This window comes from Sarcophilus harrisii, chromosome 2 (genome assembly GCF_902635505.1).
Source record: "Sarcophilus harrisii chromosome 2, mSarHar1.11, whole genome shotgun sequence".
In the NCBI taxonomy this organism is placed as follows: Eukaryota; Metazoa; Chordata; class Mammalia; order Dasyuromorphia; family Dasyuridae; genus Sarcophilus; species Sarcophilus harrisii.
The window spans coordinates 429,542,165-429,561,208 of NC_045427.1; positions in this window are offsets into that span (position 1 = coordinate 429,542,165).

Below are 19,044 nucleotides of genomic sequence, written 5' to 3' on the forward strand. Positions count from 1 at the left end.
TCTTGAGGTAGACTATGGATCTAACCTAGTCTTAGTAGAAGCCTACTATAGAGGGACCTGAAATATCTAATATAGCTCTATTCCTCTAAGCCTATGATCCTGGAAGTCAGAAAACCTGTACCACTTCTGGCTCTGCCAATTAACTAGTTTTCTATGATTTGAAGAAAATTATTCCCCTCCCTAAGCTAGTTTCCTTACCTATGAAATAAGATGATTTCTAAGAAAGACAAAGCTGGTGGCACAGTAGATAAAATGCTGGGTCCAGAGTCAGGAGGTCCTCAATTCAAATGTGACCTCAGACATGAAGTAGTTGTGTGATCCTGGCAAGTCATTTACTCTGCCTCAGTTTCCTCAAACTTTAAAATGTGAATAATAATGACTCCTACCTCCCCAAGATTATTGTGAGGATCAACTTGGGAAAATCTTGCTCTTTTGTAAGGTCTGCTTTGGGTCTTCCTAGAATCCTTGACCTCAGTTCCCCCACCACTGTCACACTCTACTCTTCTATACCTGTTCCCTCCCAGTCTGTAAAGTTCACACACATCCCTCTGCTGCTCCTTTTCATCACTCTGAATTCTCAGGGAATGCTCCCTACTAAGATCATGCAATATTTCTATGTTTTTTATTTGAAGGTATAGAAACAAGAATATCTGAGTTCAAATCCAGCTTCTGATATTTACTAGCTACATGCCCTGAATACATCATTTAACTTCTATTTGGATCTCTTTTCTCATCTATAAAATGAGGATAATAAGAGCACTTACCTCTAGGGCAGTTGTAAGGATCAAAGAAATCGTAAAGCACAATTGCCTGGCACAAAGTAGGCATCATATAAATATTAGCTATTATATAGTATAAAGCCATTAGGTGGATATCTATCGATGGATAGAGTGGCGTCAAGAGGACTTGAGTTCAAATTCAGCTTCAGACTTTTGCTGAATGTGTAACGCTGGGTAAGTCACTTAATCCTGTTTGTCTCAGCTCCTCATTTATAAAGGATGCAAAGGTAAGAGGAAATGGCAACTCATTCCAGTGTCTGCCAAAAAAAACCCAAATGGCATCACAACGAATCAGATATGGCTGAAAATGAATAAACAATAAAGTTATATAGATTAAGATAAACAAAGAATGAAATTCCACACCTTCCCCCTCTTAGTTAACAAGGTGATCTATCCCTAGATACTTTTATGAGGCAAAAAGATCCTCTGAGATACAAAGATACAAGGGCCCCTTCGTAGTTCCTTCAAGCACTAAGATCCCTGACTTGCTGATTCTAATCTGACCTCTAAAAGATGACACAATTAGCACAGGAGAGCAGAGAGGGTTTCAGATGAAAGGAACAGGGTGGACAAAGACACATGGATGGGAAGCCCACATTGTACCTGGGAACAGAAAAGATGCTGCCCATGATGGAGTGAAGGTTACCTCCAGGGAAGAAGAGGAGATTAGGCTGAATGGGAAGGTACTTTGTTGGCCTTTTATAGCTCAATGAAAGAATGGAGGGTAAGAGGCAGGATGACAGCTTTGGTGGTGCAGATGGAACAGTGTTGAGCTAGAAGGAACCTAGCAGGACATGGTGATCTGGTTTCTATTCCTCCTTAGCCAAACTCTTTGATTTCTCTAAACACAAAAGTCCATAGTTTAATTCTCTTTACCAATGGTAAGTTGTTGGGAAGCGATCTGAGAGTCAAGAATCTGTCAAGGAGTTGTTTTATTTCCTGCAGTATTGGCTGACTGTCCAAAACTTTATAAAAATTTAAATAAATAAATCTAAGACAAAAGAATGATAGCATGTCAAGATTTTGTGGGATATTTTCTCTTCTTTTTGAAACAAACAGATTATGTTCTTCCAGTTATAGGCCTGTCTCGTTTATGGGATTTTTTTCACTTTACCCCTTGAGTTTCCCAGCTCCCCACCCTGGTCCCTTTTGGCTAGAGTACACCATCACTACCCAAATATTCACTAGGTCCAGTGTGTTAGTGAGATCCTATACAGAACACCCAGCCTTATTCCATAATTTATCTTAGGTCTCTAGCCTAGAACTCAGGGGTATGTAAAGTGAGACCAAGTCCAATCATCTGCCTCACATGTAAACATCCCCTAGACCCATCCATGCCTAAACCATACACAAGGTCTAATTATGACCTTATTTCTCTGCTGTTTCTTCCTCCTTCTTCTACTCTTCCTTTTCTTCTTGCTCCTCCTCTTCCTCTTTTTCCTCTTTCTGTTCTTCCTTCTCTTCCTTTTCCTCTTCTTCTTTCTCTTCCTCCTTCTCCTTTCCCTCTTCTCTCCTTCCTCCCTTCAGGAGCCTGAGCCAGCTCATAAGAGGGTTTGTTAGCACAGAACACATCTCTGATGTCTATCTTATTCCAGACCCAACAAAATGAGCAGGGTGGCCACAAGACTAGTTTCCAATTTCATCTCAACCACAGTACTGAGCACAAAATAGGTTCCAGGATTTAGAACTAGAAGAGGTCTTGGAGATTATTAGAGCAACCCACTCATTTGGCAGAGGGAGAAAGTGGAGTCCAGAAGGACAAGTTTTCCCAAGGTTACAATTAGTAAAAAGCAGAGCCAGGATTTGAATTTTGGACCCTCCAGTACCAATGTCAGGTTCTCTCTAGTCTACAATTTTAGGATCAGGATAGGCACCTTGTAAACAAAGACTTGAATAACTTGATTAATACAGGGATTCCAAGGCAAACAAGAAACTGTAGAAAGATTCCATAGCCAAACCCAGGGCCATATCATAATTCAGTGTGAAACTGATGTAGTCAGGAGCAAAATAAAAGTATATTCTCTTGGGATGAAAAAGATATGAATTTTATTCCTGGTCCTGCCACTTACTAGTCAGATTACACTGGACTGGTCACTTAGACTCTGTAAGCTATATTCCTCATTTACACATTTATTTTTCTTCTTCCCAGACCTATAATTTTAGGGGAATTCTCAAAGTGAAAACTCTCTCCAAAAAAGGAATGCATGTGTAATTTAAGAATATGGATCACTGAAATGTTAAATGACTAGTCCAGGCAAATATGTATATCATATGTCAAAGGCAAGAATTCCTGACCCCAGGGTGTATCACTCATGGTCCTCTTTAAGTACTAAGGACAAACAACAGCAACCTGTACCACAATACTTCCCTCTCTCTAACTAGGAATGAGGGAATGTAATAATACCTGAACTGCTTTTCTCACCACCATATTGAGAGAATAAAATGAGATAACTTATGTAAAGTATGTGGTAAAGTGACTACAATATGTGGTAAAGTGAACTCCAGGAACCTCTGTCTTCTGATGGAACTCCCAAACACAGTAAAAAACCTCAAAGAAAAGTCTCAATATTCTCATCTTTAAAATGGGAATAATAATACTTATACTACCTCACAGATAAAAGGAAAATATTTTATATGTAATATATAAATGAGGAATTATTACTATTCCTCAATGGTGCCCCAAACTGAAAATAGTATTTTAGATTAAAGCTTCTTAAACTGTGGATCACATCTCTATATGGAATCATACAAATGAATGTGGGGATCATGAAAAATTTGGCAGTGGTAAAAGGAATTAAATATTTTACCAAGATTTAATTCTGTATGTAAAAATAAACAAGCACATACATCTCACTGGTATGCAAATTTCCTTTCATCTTTAATAAATGGTACAATTATATATATATATATATATGAAAGAATTGTTTTAAAATAAGTTTCTTGTATTTGATTTGTATTACCTATTTTATATACCTATATGCCTGGGTTCATGTAAAAATTTCTCCGGCAAAAAGGGTGGAAAAAGTTTAAGAAGCCCTACTCTAGATAATGGTCTCATTAGGACAGATACAGTGTGGCCTTCCTCACTCTAAATACAACCTTTCTCCTAATGAAACCTAAACTAGCATTAGCTTTTTGATTACCACAGCACACTAATAGTCATACTAAACCAGCAGTCTAATCTAATAACCCCAAGTCTTTTTCACAGTAATAACAGGCTAGTAATACCTTTCCATCCTATCCTTGTGAAGCTAACTTTTCATAACCAATTGCAGAACTTTGAATTCATTACTATTAACCTTTATCTAATTCTATTCTGCCCAAATCATAACCTGCCTAAATCATTTTGGATTTTAACTGTGTTATTCAGTGTTTTAAGTATCCTTCAAACTTTATATGACCTGAAAATCTGATAACTATACTTGTTATTGTTTTATATGTCAATGATGAAAAATGTTAAATAACATAAGGTAACAGACACATTCCTGATACTTTACAGGGAAGCCCTCCCTTCAAAGTGACTTTAAACCTTTAATGGCAACCCTTTGGGGACAGTCATTCACCCAATCTACCTAATTTACCCATCATCCAACTTATGTTTTTCCATTTTGACCATGAGGATAGAATGAAAGATTTTGTCAAATCTTTTATAAAAATCTAATTATTCTGTGACTACCACAGTCCTCTGATCTACTTAGCAAATTTTATCCTTGTCAAAATAAGAAATAACAGTAGTCTGTTGTTGATGAAATAATATAGCTTTTAGTAATTATTTTTTCCCTTCCTAAGTGCTCACAAACCATCCCTTTAATAATGGTTTTGAAAATTTAGCCAGCAGTATAAACCAAGATCACTGACAAAGTTTTCATTCTTCACCCTCTTCCCTTCGTAAAAAAAAATTGAGGCATTTTCCCTTCTCTAATCCTGTGGCAGCTCTCCCAGTCTCTAAACTCTTTCAAAGATCACCAACAGCAGCTCAGTAATAACATCCTACAGTTCTTTGACTCTCCAGGGATATAGTTTGAGGAGGTCAGTATTAGTTGAATGCATTGAAGTCTTCTGCATATTACCTTACCAGTCCATCATTTATCCTGGGTTTTCACTCCCAGCCAACAATTTTTGTTACAGTCTTCTCAGTAAAAAGATCATTTTTATTGAAAGAGGAAACAGAAGTAAGATGGGAGTTGAGTAGTTTAGCCTTCTCTATGTCATCTATTAATCACCATCTCATTTACCCTTATCTTTACCTTTCTTTGACACTCCTATTGCTTTTAAAATAATTTTTAAAAATTTAATATCTTTAACATTAATAGCTGTATTCATCTTATTCTGAGCTTTCTTTAGCATTCCTAACATTATTTTTATGAGACTACACTACTCTTTTGTATTCACCTTAAGTTTCTCGTTCATGCTTTCTTTTTCTGTATATATCTTTCAAAACTCTAAATTATTCGGAGAAGTTTTCTCTGTAAACACCTTGGTTATTTTAGACAACCACCAATTTTCTATTTATCAAAACAAATTTTGCTTTTATCATAAGGATTTTGTTCCTGTTGGACCAATTTCTCCTGAAAGAAAAAATGGGCCATTGTATGCTATGCTTTCTTAGAACTTCCTAAAACTTTCCCCAATCCAAAAGTTTATGTCAATGGCTCTTCCAGCAGCAAATAACAGAATTGTTTCATCAATTCCAAAGCTTCTGAGTTCTTCAGTGATGACTGAAAGTATCAAGGCAGTTTTGTCCATACTCCATGACCCTTGTTATACCCCTATACAGCCTCAGACACATCATCACCAAACCTCTCTGGGTCTCAACTGCACAGAGAGAGACAGACAGACAGACAGACACAGAGACACACAGAGAGAGAGACAGAGACAGAGAGAGAGAGACAGAGATGGACAGAGAGACAGAGAGACAGAAAGAGATGATTGAATTAAATGATATCTTCCAGCTTAAAATTCTACGAATTGTTCTGATAGATGAGTGATACTTAAGGAGACTGTGTGAACCTGAGTTGAAGGCTTTTATACTCACAGATCTTGGGTAACTCCACTGACCTAGCTTCTAGATGAAACTCCACTTGCTAAAGAGTCTTTGTCCAACAATGGTTGTTTTATTCAATTCAATAAGCATGATCAAGCACCTCCTATGTGCAAAGCACTGTTAAGACTAAAAGAGCTGTAAATATAGGATAAGATATTGTCTCTTCCTATCTCTGCCTTCAGGAAACTCATAGCAGGATTCTTCTGGAGCTGGAAAATCATCCTTGTTTTTTTCAAATACTTCTGGCATCTACATTAGATGAGAGGGCCACACTTTATGGTCTGATCTTGACACTCCACAAGAAAGTTTGTTCCTATAGAAGACAGAACAGGCTAGTCAAAGGTAGTATCTACATTATCAGATAGCTGACGTTTCCTCAGAGGGTCTTCTCTCTTCTAGGACAAAGACAAGAAATCTTATTAGATCTTTTTGACTCTCTGACACCTTGATTATACACAGGGACCTTTAACAGTAAATGGCAAGGATTGGGCTTGGGACCTAAGTTCAAGTGAATCATTTTCTGGTTCCTCCAGCAGCTAATTCCTTTCTCTCTTTTCTGCTTAGGGATACCACTCCTGAAAGCTACTTCCTCCCTCAAGTGACTGCCTCTCTGCAGCTGTGTCTGTCTAGGGAAGGTGTGCCTCAGACTCTCTGGAACTAATTCTTTAACTTCTAGATATCTCCTCAATGCTAGAAACCAGGACTAATGGAAGGAAGGATTAAAGGGAGGGGAAAGAAATACCCTACTCCTCCCTGTCCCCTCCCCAAAGTAATTACTCCATAGCAAACAGATTCTTCCTCAACTTTCCCCCAATTGTCTGTCCTACCAAAATTGGTATATTCTGGAACCATGTATCTTAATTATCATTTGGGGAGGAGGAAGAGGAAGGAAAAGTAAATAATTGTTTGTCCAATGGCATTGTACCCTTCTGACTCAATTAGAGAAAGGTATTCATTCTTAGTAAAGAGATAGCAGAGATTTCCTTCTCCCCATGACAGCGTGGAGGATCCAGGAACCCCTGCTCTAGGAAGTCTGACCTTCCAGCCCACTCCCCCATTCTCAGTGGTGGTAGGCCTGGGCTTCTCCAGCTCCTTGGCAATGGGACACAGGTGGCCACTCACATCACTTAAGCATAGAATCACCAACTACAATATTCCCATCTTCCCTGGGCTCTGCAGACCCCTACACAACTACCTGCTCTGCCAATGTACCCTAAGGGCCTCTTGGTTTTGATATCCTACCCCACCATTACATTCTTAAGGAACACTGGGCCTTTCATCTTTCCTGCAGCTCATTCTTCCTGACTATATGAAACTTTAACACATCTATGCTCTGGGATTATGTTCTACAACTACATCAGTTGGGGAGATGCTGGAACAAGGGAACAGAGAACCAACTGTGTGTGTGAGGGAGAAAGAGAGACAGAGACAGAGATACAGAGAAGAAAGAAAAGAAGAAAATAAGACTTTGTTGCCTCCCTCATTAAACTATGCTCCTTGAGGGTAGGAATACTCTTGATTTTTGTCTGTGTCCCCAGTACCTTCCACAATGCTTGGCATTCATAGGGGTGAATAGTAGAAATGTGAAGGATGGAGGGATGATAACATAAGCAGCAGCCTTGCTGCTCCTCCCTCAATTCTCTTCTCTTCTCTCTATTTCTCCTCTTTTCTCCTTCCTCCTCCCCACTCCTCCTATTTCCCCCATCCCATCCCTTTCACCTCTATCCTCTTTCTTGCTGTCATTCAGTGGAATTGCCATTTCTAAGGCTAGATTCTAAGCCCTCCAGGATTCTCAAAAAAAGGCAGCAGGGTTTTTTTCCCGTTCAAAGTTTCATAATTACCAGAGACCCACAATTAAAGAGGTGACGGAAGAGACCACTAATCAAAGCTAGCATTTCCTAGTTGAGCACCATGATTCTTGAAACATGAGTCTCAGAGCAGGTAGAGAGGTCAGAGGATCCCAGGGGTGGTTTGTGTGTTAACAGCTGCATTTTACCTCAAAGGCAGCTCAGTGTATCTAAGTGAAGAAAATCACTCAAATCTAGACCTGAAAATAAGATCTTTGGGTTTGAACAGGGAAGGGTATCCTTGTAAGGTTATGATCAGAGCATCCAGAAGAAATTAAGGGCTAAGGGCTTTCTTCTTGGTATTCATATCTTTTCTAATATCTTCAGACTTTTTGTTCAAGGCTGGAATTTCATCATTATGAGCCAGAATCATCCCAACTCCATTGCCAAAAGCAAATCCAAGCAAAACAGGATCGTTTCAATGGCAAGGGGCCTGAAGCAAGAAATGGGGGAGTAGCATTCTCTATTCCTCCATCTAAGGCAGTGGAGCAGAGGAAATGGGAGAAAAGCTACTACTACCTTCTAATGTTACATAGCATTTTAAGGATAAATAAATCTTTACATAAAATCATTTTCCTATTCTAGCATTATAGTGAGCTTTATAATTTTAAAGCACCATAGGAATGGGAGCTGTTCTAAGATGCTGTACAGGTCCATAGATCTGGAGCTGGAAGAGACCTTGGAAGTCATTCAAGTCCAACCCCGTGATTTTGCTTCGGAGGGAGCTGTGGACCTGGGTGGGGAGAAAGTCACATAGGTGGTAAATTGCAAAAGAAGAATTTGAATTCAGTTCTCTCTTTCCAGGACATCCCACTGCCCCGAGGCATTTATCTGATCTCATCCTCACAACAAGCCTGCAAAGTCAGGGAAGGAGTGATTGTGCCCTGCTCTCCCCTGCTAAAAAGAAAGCTTGATGAAAACAAATAAATAAAACAGAAAGGAAATCAGCTCCTTCCCAACTCAACAAGCAGGACTCAGCCACAGACAGCCCTCAAATAACCCCGGCCAACATGAGACCCAAAGGACCAGGGCAACCGGTGACACCGGGGACGGGGAGGGGGAGGGAATGTTGATGATCTATAGAGGTCTGGCTGAGACATAAAAAAGAAGCAGATCATTTTTAACTTGATTAATAATGCAGTGAAGAGGGGCCCAAAGGAAGGAGAAGGGTTGGGGCCCCCGGCTCGCTCCAGTGCTCCGCTGCCGAGAGGAGCAGGAAAGCCTGCCCGCCGAGGGCTAGGAAGCAGTTATCACTGGCGGGTGATTAAGTTACTAATCCTTCAGGGAGAAGACATTTAGAGGCCCATATTAAAGCAGAGCGAGGCAAAATTACATTCCGTTTCAATTTAGTTTAGCAATTCCAGTGATTTAGTTAAATGAAAAGCAATTGTTCCAATTAATAGTATTGAATGTTATTCATCAAAAGTGTCAAAACAGCTGTGTCGGTGCATTAGTAACCTATTCTCTTGTCAGAGATATGGATAATTCCCCAGGATTGAATGGGGGGATGGCAGCAGTTTGGGGGCTTAGGGAGGAAAGGGGGAGGCACTTTTGTGGGTGTCGGCTGCACACGGGTATGAATCTGTGCTTTGGGGCTCATGGGTGTCTGGGTTATGCACATGCCCATGGGTGTGAGCATTACATGCCCTCTTGTGTAGTCTGTGCCCATGGGCAGTGCAGTCTGTGAAAGAGCTACATGTCTATATGATTTTGCACACGCATGTTTTGTGTGTGCGTGTACATATACACACTCTGTTGTGCAGTGTATGTGAATACATGAATTCTTTGTATGTTTGCCTGTACATACCTATGTCATGCACTTACATGTGTGTGCATTATATTTGTGCAAGTACATGTCCGTGCCTTTTGTGAATGGGTCTGTCTTACACATGCCTATAATTCTGAGTGTGCATTTCTGTCCACGCAGTCGAAAAAGTACTGATGTTGAAGGATCTAGTCCAAATCTCAGCATCTTTGTTTATTCTCTGGATGATTTTGAAAAAATCATTCATCTACTTTAGGCCTTAGTTTCCTCAAATGTCAAATTATGAGATTGAATAGATCAAGGACTCTTAACCTGAGGTCAATGAACTTGTTTTAAAAATGCTTTTATAAATATTTTTCAATATAATTGGTTTCTTTTGTAGTCCTATGTATTTCATTTTATGCTATTTAAAACATTGTTTTATGCTGTTTAAAAGCATTATTATTATTTATGCTACTTAAAAACATTATTATGAGAAAGAATCCATAGGCTTTACCAGATTCCAAGAGACCAGACACAGAAAAGGTTAAAAACCTCTGATCTAGACAAACTTTTAGATCTTCCCAAGCTCCAAATCTACGATGGTACATCTGTATGCATATGTGTACCTGTTATGCATGTATTCTGCATCTAAAAATTGTCTATACATATTATCATTTGTCCTGATATGGGTCACCAATTTCAAAAACATAATTTAGAGAAAACAGCCACTAAGGCAAATAAGTGTCTGTCATTCTGTTATTTGGGTGTTCAAATCCTGGTTTACACAGTAACTCGGCTCTTCTGCCTAAGGAACCAATATCCTCACTACCAAAGCAGCATGGAACACCTGAAAAACTATTGGAATTGACTAAAGACTTAGTTAAAACCCAACTCTGCCACTCATTATTTCTAAGTAATATTCTCATTCTCTTTCTGTCTTTCTGTCTCTCTGTATCTGTTTCTGTCTCTGTGTCTCTGTGTTTCTCTGTGTGTTTCTATGTCTCTGTGTGTCTCTGTCTCTTTCTGTCTCTTTTTCTCTTATGTAGATATATGTATGTATATTGTTTCCTGAACTTCAGTTTCCTTATTTCTCAAATGAGGATATTGGATTTATGACCTCTAAAATGCCTACCTGTCTTGATATTCTGTGCTTGTTGGAGCTGGAAGCTTCCTCCATCTGAGGGGACTGGCTGCTGCCCAGAGCTGGATGAGGTATAGCAAATAGAAAACACCAAAAGAGGGCTTTCAGAAACGAGAACATTTGTCGGGGACGTGTGCTTCTGACATATCCCACTGCAAACACAGTTCCAGAGTAAATGGCTTTTCCCGGTATTACAAATAAATGGCCTTTGTTGTACCGACAGGATCCCCTTGCTGTTTGAACATGCCCTGGGCTGACAGCTTCTCCTGACCTGTAAAGTAATTATAACCACTTGGACATTACTAACCCCAATAGAAATTCTGAGTGTGACTGGGGGGACACTCCCCCCAGTTAGAACACCTTTTTTGGACTGGATCCTTCCCAGGAACTTCACATAGATTAGTTATTAAAAGTACAGGGCTTCTGGAGTAAAAGCGGCAGATAAATAATGTGAAAAGACTACCTGCCTGATGCGCCCCTCCTTTCTCCTTTCCCCTTCACTGGATAATTAAAAAAAAAAATAAGGAATAAAGCAGGGACAGCATGGTTGCCCTTACCTGGAGTCTGCCTACCTCACAGGGTTGGTATGGGTAACATGCTTTCTAAAGATTAAGGTTCTACATCACTATGAGTTGTTATGATTTAAGCTCACAGGCTTTAGAGAGAAAGAGACCTAGAAATCATCTCATCTAATGCTCTTATTTTACAGATAAGGAAATTAGCTCAGAAAGGGAATAACTTTCCTAAAAGTCATATAGGAACACACAGAAGAGCAAAGATTCAAACTCAAGTCCTCCAACCCCAAATCCAGGAATCCAGGTGCCAAGTCTTGTTGCCATCCACCCTGAGAAGAACGAATGGTTAATTTACATAGAGAGCTCTGCTCTTCTTTTCTCTCTCAGGAAATAAAGAGACTGAAGAAAGCCAGTACTGTGTTAGAAAGTCAAATGTTCCTGATAGAGGTGTCCTTCTATGAGGCCCTATTTTCTATTGGCTGTCCCAAAACAGGCTGTCCCTTGGGGAACTGGGAGTTGGGCCACGTGCAAGATTAGAATTTTAATTTTAGAGTCAGCAGTGATCTTTAACATTAAATCACCATCACACTCCTCATTCAGTTAAATAAACATTTATTATTTATTGTTATTAACATTTATTGATGATAAAAAATATATATTTGCTATTACTAATAATTTGAATATTATTCATTCTAATTTGTGCAAAGCACTGTGCTAGGTTCTCAGGCTACAAAAAAAAAAAAAAAGAAAAGAAAAGAAAAATAGTTCCTGCCTTCAAAGCGTTTACATTCCATCATTAGAATTTTATAAGGGAGGAAATTGGGGTCCATCCAGAATGGTGAAGTTATTTGCCCAGATAGTTAGTAACAGAGTCAAGATTCAGATCTGTGCCTTCTGTCTCCAAAGCCAGGATGCTCCCAAAACACCAATGCACCAGTTCTAACTTAGGCAGGGGCACTTCCTGAGTCCAACCAAAACACCCCATTTTCTCCCTCCTCTCTTCAGCCTTCTAGAATGCCTATAAAACCTGTCTCTTCTTAGCTGGGCTTTTCCTGATCCAAGACACAAGTTTCTCCCCTCCACACAATGACCTTTCGTTTATTTTGAATATAATTATGTGCATGTGTTCTCTCCCACTAAAGAATGTAAGCTTCTTGAGGGCAGGGACTGTTTCCCTTATGTCTTTTTATCTCTGGCACCTGCATAGTACTTAGCATGTAGTAGGCTCTTAATAAATGCCTCCTTACTCAGTCAATTGAGCTTATTGTGTTTATGGAAGCAGCCCCAGTCCCTCTCTTGCCTGCATCAGTTTCTCAGCCATCAGCCAGGACAAGCTGTAGTGGCCGCGTCAGGGTTGCTGGGACAGTGCCCATCAGAACAGTGATTAAGCAGAGAGGAGGAAACCTTAGGATGTGATCCCTGAATACAAAGGGCTAATAAACACAATGCCTGGGAATGAGGCTTGAGCACGAGGAGTCCTTTTGCTATTTTGGGAAGCCCCAACGGAGTCTGGAGTAGGCTGAGGGCATCCTGGAGCTCATTAATCTGTGTGGGAATGACAGAGACAGGATAAAAGGTCTGGGAAGGCTTTCCGCCAGCCTTTTCCTCACCGGTGGGAGCCCCTCTGACTGCCACTGCCCTCTCCCCTCAATAAGCCTTCAAGCTAGGCCTCCTGAGACCCATCACAACAGCTCGAGGCAGCCAAGACGACCATCTTCCTTTCCTTTCCAATTTCTGTGGCCTTTTTTATGAGACGTGAGAGATTAGGAGCCACTGTCCTTTCCCCATCCAAGATTTGTTTTCTCCCTGAGCCAATCAAAAGCCAAAAAAAGGAGGGAAAAAAAAAAAAAAAAAACTCCAGGAAGACCCATCTGAACTAAAGGAGCAGAAAGAAGAGTTTTCCCCAAATATCCTGCTCAGTCCAGTTCCCATGACATCCCCTCAGTGGAGTATGTGCATGGGAAAAGGTTAATTGCCAGGGATATGGCTGGATTGACCAGTGAACAGCAATATCCTCCTGGGCCTGAAGGCTCACTCAGGAGTCTGGCCAGCAGGGAAGAGAGATTGGAAAGGTCAGGTGGGCAGGTTTAGGCTGGAGGAAGCTGCCTATGACTAGACCATAATGCATCTCCAGAGAATAGCTGTCCAGCCTGTTCAGCCCACGTTGTACCAACTCGGGGAGGCCCTACAAAGACCCTGGGAGGGAGAATGTGGCAATGGCAGCATTAGGGAACACAAAACAAACTCCACCAGCAGACAAATACAGCATCGGCGGGGACACTGACTCTGGTCTCCCAGATGCACCAGAATACAGCCACATCACTCTGTATGGGAAGATCAGAGTCAGGGTTAAATACATTAAGCTTTATTTAAACGCTCTTGCTGAATGAGATATGTATTCTCAGACATAGCCGATGTGTTGATTTATTTTGATGGCTTATATATATTTGTTAAGACAGGGTTTCTCCTATGGAAAGGAAGAAAAGTGGTGGATTAATAGATAATAATAGATATGCCCAACAAAGCACCAATAAAACACTTTTAAATACACAGGAAACAAGTCAAGGTGGATATGAAGAATGGAACAATTTTGTTTCTACCTCATTAAATTTAATATATATGTAACAGGGTGAGGGAGAGTAAACTGGATTATAACCTCAGTGAAGTCTAAGTAAAACTGCTTAAAGCTTAGGTTTGGTAAGCTTAAGGTTAGGTCTGTATCTCCTCAAAAAGGGGGATTAGAGATGAACAATGCAAATCAGTTGTGAGACAGATATCCCTTTCCTATACATTGCACATGCACACACATATATAAATGGAAAAAAACAACAAATATGAATGCCTCAGTACTCAAGGGGCCAGGGCAACTCAGTACATACTTAGTGGGATAGTCTCTATAATTCCATTCTAAATATGCTCCCTGGGATGTATTCCAATTCAACTCCTTCATATATAGAATTATATAGATATAGATATAGATATATATATACAACACATATTTACATATTTATACATGTGCATGTTATATATACATGTGGACCTATATCATAGCCCTGTATATGTACATATATGTATATTGTACATGCATAGATACATATATATATATATTTCAAAACCAAACTATATAACAGAAGAACTGCTAGGTGGCACAGTGAATGGAACACTGGAGATGGTGTCAAGAAGACTTATTTCTATAAGTTCAAATATGGCTTTGGACACATACTAGCTGTGTAAGCCGGCTTTGGGCAAATCACTTAACTCTGTTTGCCTCAGTTTCTTCATCTGTAAAATGAGCTGGAGAAGGAAGTGGCAAAGTACTCCAGTATTTTTGCCAAGAAAACCCCAAATGAGGTCACAGATTCAGATATAAGTGAAAAATGATTGAATAACAAAAAAGGAACAGAAGTTCACAGTTTCTTATATACCTCTTATTCTTCCAATTATTAAAAGTTTGTGTTGGTTAATAATCATTAAATTCACAATAAAAAAAGAATTTTTTGGAAAAAATTGATTGTTAGAGATATATTGAAAATACACAAGAAGACAAAACTGGTTTAAAGACTTAAGAGCACTTTTAGAAGCAACCAATTACAATCTTACAATTTAGAGTGAGATAGGACCTTAGAGATCAACTCGTTAAGCCTCTGCATTTTAAAAGTAATGAACCAGTTACCCATATCCATTCAAAGAGCTACTATGGTAACTGATCCAAGTCGCTCTGTGTATGGCAGGAGCAAGCTTCTGTTTATTAAAACCGGTTCTCTAAGATCTGCCACTAAGATGTCACACTTTATAAATCTAATTTTGGTCTCTTTATAACTTGGGTGTGTAATACAGACAAAGAGGCTGATGGCAGAAGACTGAGAACAAACAAGAAAGCAAAAATAATGGGGAAAAAAGAAGAGAGGAGGTTCAATGTGGTTTCCCTAAAAAATAAAACCTCTCTGGACCTCCTCTGCTCATCAGGTCCTCCCATACCACAGGACCCTAAAAGAGGAGGGTTCCCATAAATATACAAACCAAGAAAAAAGTGGCCAGGAGAAATGGATTACCAAATTCAAGTCCCCCAAAACGCATGATGTCCATTGAACTTAGAAATCTAGATTTTGAACTGGAAGGGACCTTTCAGGATTACCTACTTAGAGTCACAGGATCATCGCTGGCAAGGATATCAGAATTCAAATTCTCCAAAGTAACTTGCCCTTAGTCACACAAAATTTAGTTTCAGAGCAAGTATTTGAGTCCACCAGGTCTCCTGGTTCCCCTAGTAGATCTCTCTACATTATGCCAGGCTGACAGACCAAATAATTCAGGAACAAAGGGGTTAAGAGAAACACTGGAAACCTGCATACTTTTATTACATTATCGAGATGTTATTGCATTATAAATAATGCCACAAGATGCATTATTTATACATTTAATATCAGGCTTGCTTATAAGTCAGATCTCTTCACTTTTAAAGAAATACTCTGTCTCTCCCACATCTCCCGAAGCTGTATACCAAAAGGGTTGCAGCAGGACAGTGTCGCTATCCTCCCGAAACAGCAGAGAAAGCCAGTCATTGAGAAAATGTAAATATCCCATTCTAAGAGAGTGAGGAGAAAGAGAAAGTGTCTTTACAGAGGCTTATAGCTAGCTAATTTTTCTGAGATACCTTGCTCTCTTTCCCATTTCCCTTAGGACTCATGAAACAGGATATACAAAGAATATATGTCTTGTTACCATTTCCACAAGCATTCAGAAAGTTGAAGGCAGGGAAGCCTACAGGAGTGATTATAAGAGAAGGGAAAAGTAATAAGCATTTATTAAGCATTTATGTGCCAGGCTGTGTGCTAAATGCTTTATGAATATTATCTCATTTGTGCCTACCCACAACCCTTCTAGGCAGGTGTTATTATTATCTGCATTCACAAAGCCTAGCACTTAATGACTCCACATTCAACAAGTCTATCCACTGTGATGCTCGCTCGCTCTCTCTCTCTCTCTCTCTCTCTCTCTCTCTCTCTCTCTTTCTCTCTCCCACAAAAGAAGTGAGACTTCTCCTTGGAGGATAAATTGTGGAAACCTAGCAGTATCAGATTTCAAACTATATTATAAGACAGTAATCATCCAAAATAAAACTGGAACTAAATAAGAAATAAAGTAGCTAATCAATGGAATAGATTAGGCACACAATAAACAGTAATCTAATATCTTATAAATCCAAAGATCCAAGATTTCGGAAAAGGAAGTGGTTATTCAAAAAAAAAAAACTGCTGGAAAAACTGGAAGTCAATCTGACAGAAACTAGACATAGACCAACATCTCACACCGTATACCAAGATAAGGTGAAAAAGGTACGTAATTTAGACATAAAAAGTAATATGATAAACAAATTAAGGGAACATGAAAAAATTGCCTGCCAGGTCTATGGAAAAAGAAAGAGTTTATGACCAAACAAGAAATAAAGAGGCTCATATGAAGTAAAATGGATAATTTTGATTATATGAAATTTAAAAGTATTTGCACAAACAAAATCAACATAGCCAAATTAAAAGGAAAGTAGGAAACTGGGAGGTGAAGACAAATCTAAAAGTTTCTCTAATAAAGGTCTCCTTTCTCAAATATATAGGGAACTGAGGCAAATTTATAAAAATAAAAACCATTCTCCAATTGATAAATGATCAAAGGATATGAATAGGCAGTTCTCAGAAAAAAATCAAAGCTATCAATAGAATTATGAAAACATGCTCCAAATCACCAATAATTCGAGAAATGTAAATCAAAATAACTTTGAGGTGCCATCTCACACCTATCAGATTGGTATGACAGAAAATATGAAAGAATATAACAGAAAATATGATGGAAAAAATGACAAAAGCTGGAGAATAGGACAAATGATGATTCAACTATTCTGAGAACAATTTGGAATTATGCCCCATAAAATTGTGCATGCCCTTTGATCCAACAGTATTGCTACTAAATCTATATCCCAAAGAGATCAAAGAAAAAGGAATGGGACCCAGATGTACAAAAATATTTATTACAACTCTTTTGGTGGTGGCAAAGAATTGGAAACTGAGAGGATAGCCATCAATTAGGGAAGAGCTGAATAAGTTGTGGTATATAATTGTGATGGAATGCTATCGTGCTACATGCAATGATGAAAATGGTTTCGGGAAAATCTGGGAAGACTTCTATGAACTGATACAAAGTGAAGTCAGCAGAAGTAGGAAAACATTATATAAAATAAGAATAATATTATAATAATGATCAACTGTTAAAGATAACTTTCCTAATCTAAACAGTGTTTTATAATGAAAAATGCTATTTACTCCCTGAAGAGGGAAGTGATGAAGTCTGAGTGAAAATTAAAGCATATGTTTTTTCACTGGTTTTTTTCTTTTTGCTGAGGCAATTGGGGTTAAGTGACTTGCCCAGGATCACACAGCTAGGCAGTGTTAAGTGTCTGAAAGCAGTTTTGAACTCAGGTCCTCCTGACTTTAGGGCCTCTCCCCATTGCACTACCTAGCTGCCCTATTTTTTAAGAAATTGTTCTTGCTTTTTTTTTTTTTTTTTGCAACATGGTTAATAAGGAAATGTGTGTTGCATGGTTTCACATGTGTAATGAAGATTGTATTTTTACCTTCTCAAAGGGTGGTGGAAGGGCTGGAGGGTGAGAATTCGAAACTCAATAAAAATTTTAATGCTAAAATAAATGTAAGAATAATAGGGAGGGGCAGCTAGGTGGCGCAGTTAGTAGAGCACCAGCCCTGAATTCAGGAGGACCAGAGTTCAAATCAGACTTCAGATACTTAATACTTCCTAGCTGTGTGACCCTGGGCAAGTCACTTAATCCCAATTGCTTCAGGAAAAAAAAAAGGAAGAAAAAGAATAGGGAGAAACAGAGAGAAGAGACGAATGGCATTCCAGGAAAGAAGAATGAAAGAACATAAGCAAATAAGTCTCTGTATTCTATTAAATTCATTTTATGACTCACCTGAGAAGTCTCTTGTGGGGCAATCCTTACTATTCAGTCCCTATTGTCTTGTTAATTCAGTTAAACTGTCAGGAGAAAAGCATCTGGAAGCTTATTCTATGTTATGCCAGAAACATTCATATTGTTAACAACCACTCTTATCATAAGGTAACTCTGCCCATCTGTGGGACCCATAAGCCTTACCTAATCTAAATCATAAGTGATTGCCATAAACCACCAGGGTTTTATGGAGTCACATATTTTATTTTATATTAAGAATCCTTCTGAACTTATAAATTTTTCCCAGTCTTCCTTAAAGGGAATAGAAGGGAAAGAAGGAAAACATAACCCTAATTCCTAACTTAATCTTATTTCTTCCAATCCCTTTTCTAACCACCTAACAGACTATCACACTAAACTTGTCACAAGGCTATGATGAAGTCACTCACTGCAATAATCTTATTATTGGTGAATCTAACCCCTCCCTTAATAGTTATCTGTAGCAAATTATATCATTAGCTAATTCTTTGCTCTAAATATTTTTTCTCCCTGTATTTTCATGACAATGCTCTTTCTTTCTTTGATCTACTCTACCTGGTGGCTGACAATACATTTGAGTATCTGTTAAAGGGATATCATCAATGTCCTAACTCCAGGTATAGGTTTAGGAATTTTTCCTCTATATATACTCTCTCTTAGTCATCTCACTAAATCCTGTGACCTCAACTCTCATCCCTATGGAAATTATTCCCAAGTTTATATATTCAGCCCTCATCTGCCTCCTGAAACTGAATCCTATAATTGCCTTATAGGCAATTGTCTCTACCTGACAATATGTCCAAAACCAAACTCATCTCTACCTGACAATATGTCCAAAACCAAACTCATCTCTCCTCCCAATCCCTTCTCCAAATTCCCTATTTCTATGAATTTTTTTTTAAATCATTCTTGCAATCATCTAGATTATCAATCTCGGGTTTTCCTTCTCACTCAGTCTAAATATTGTCACCCAG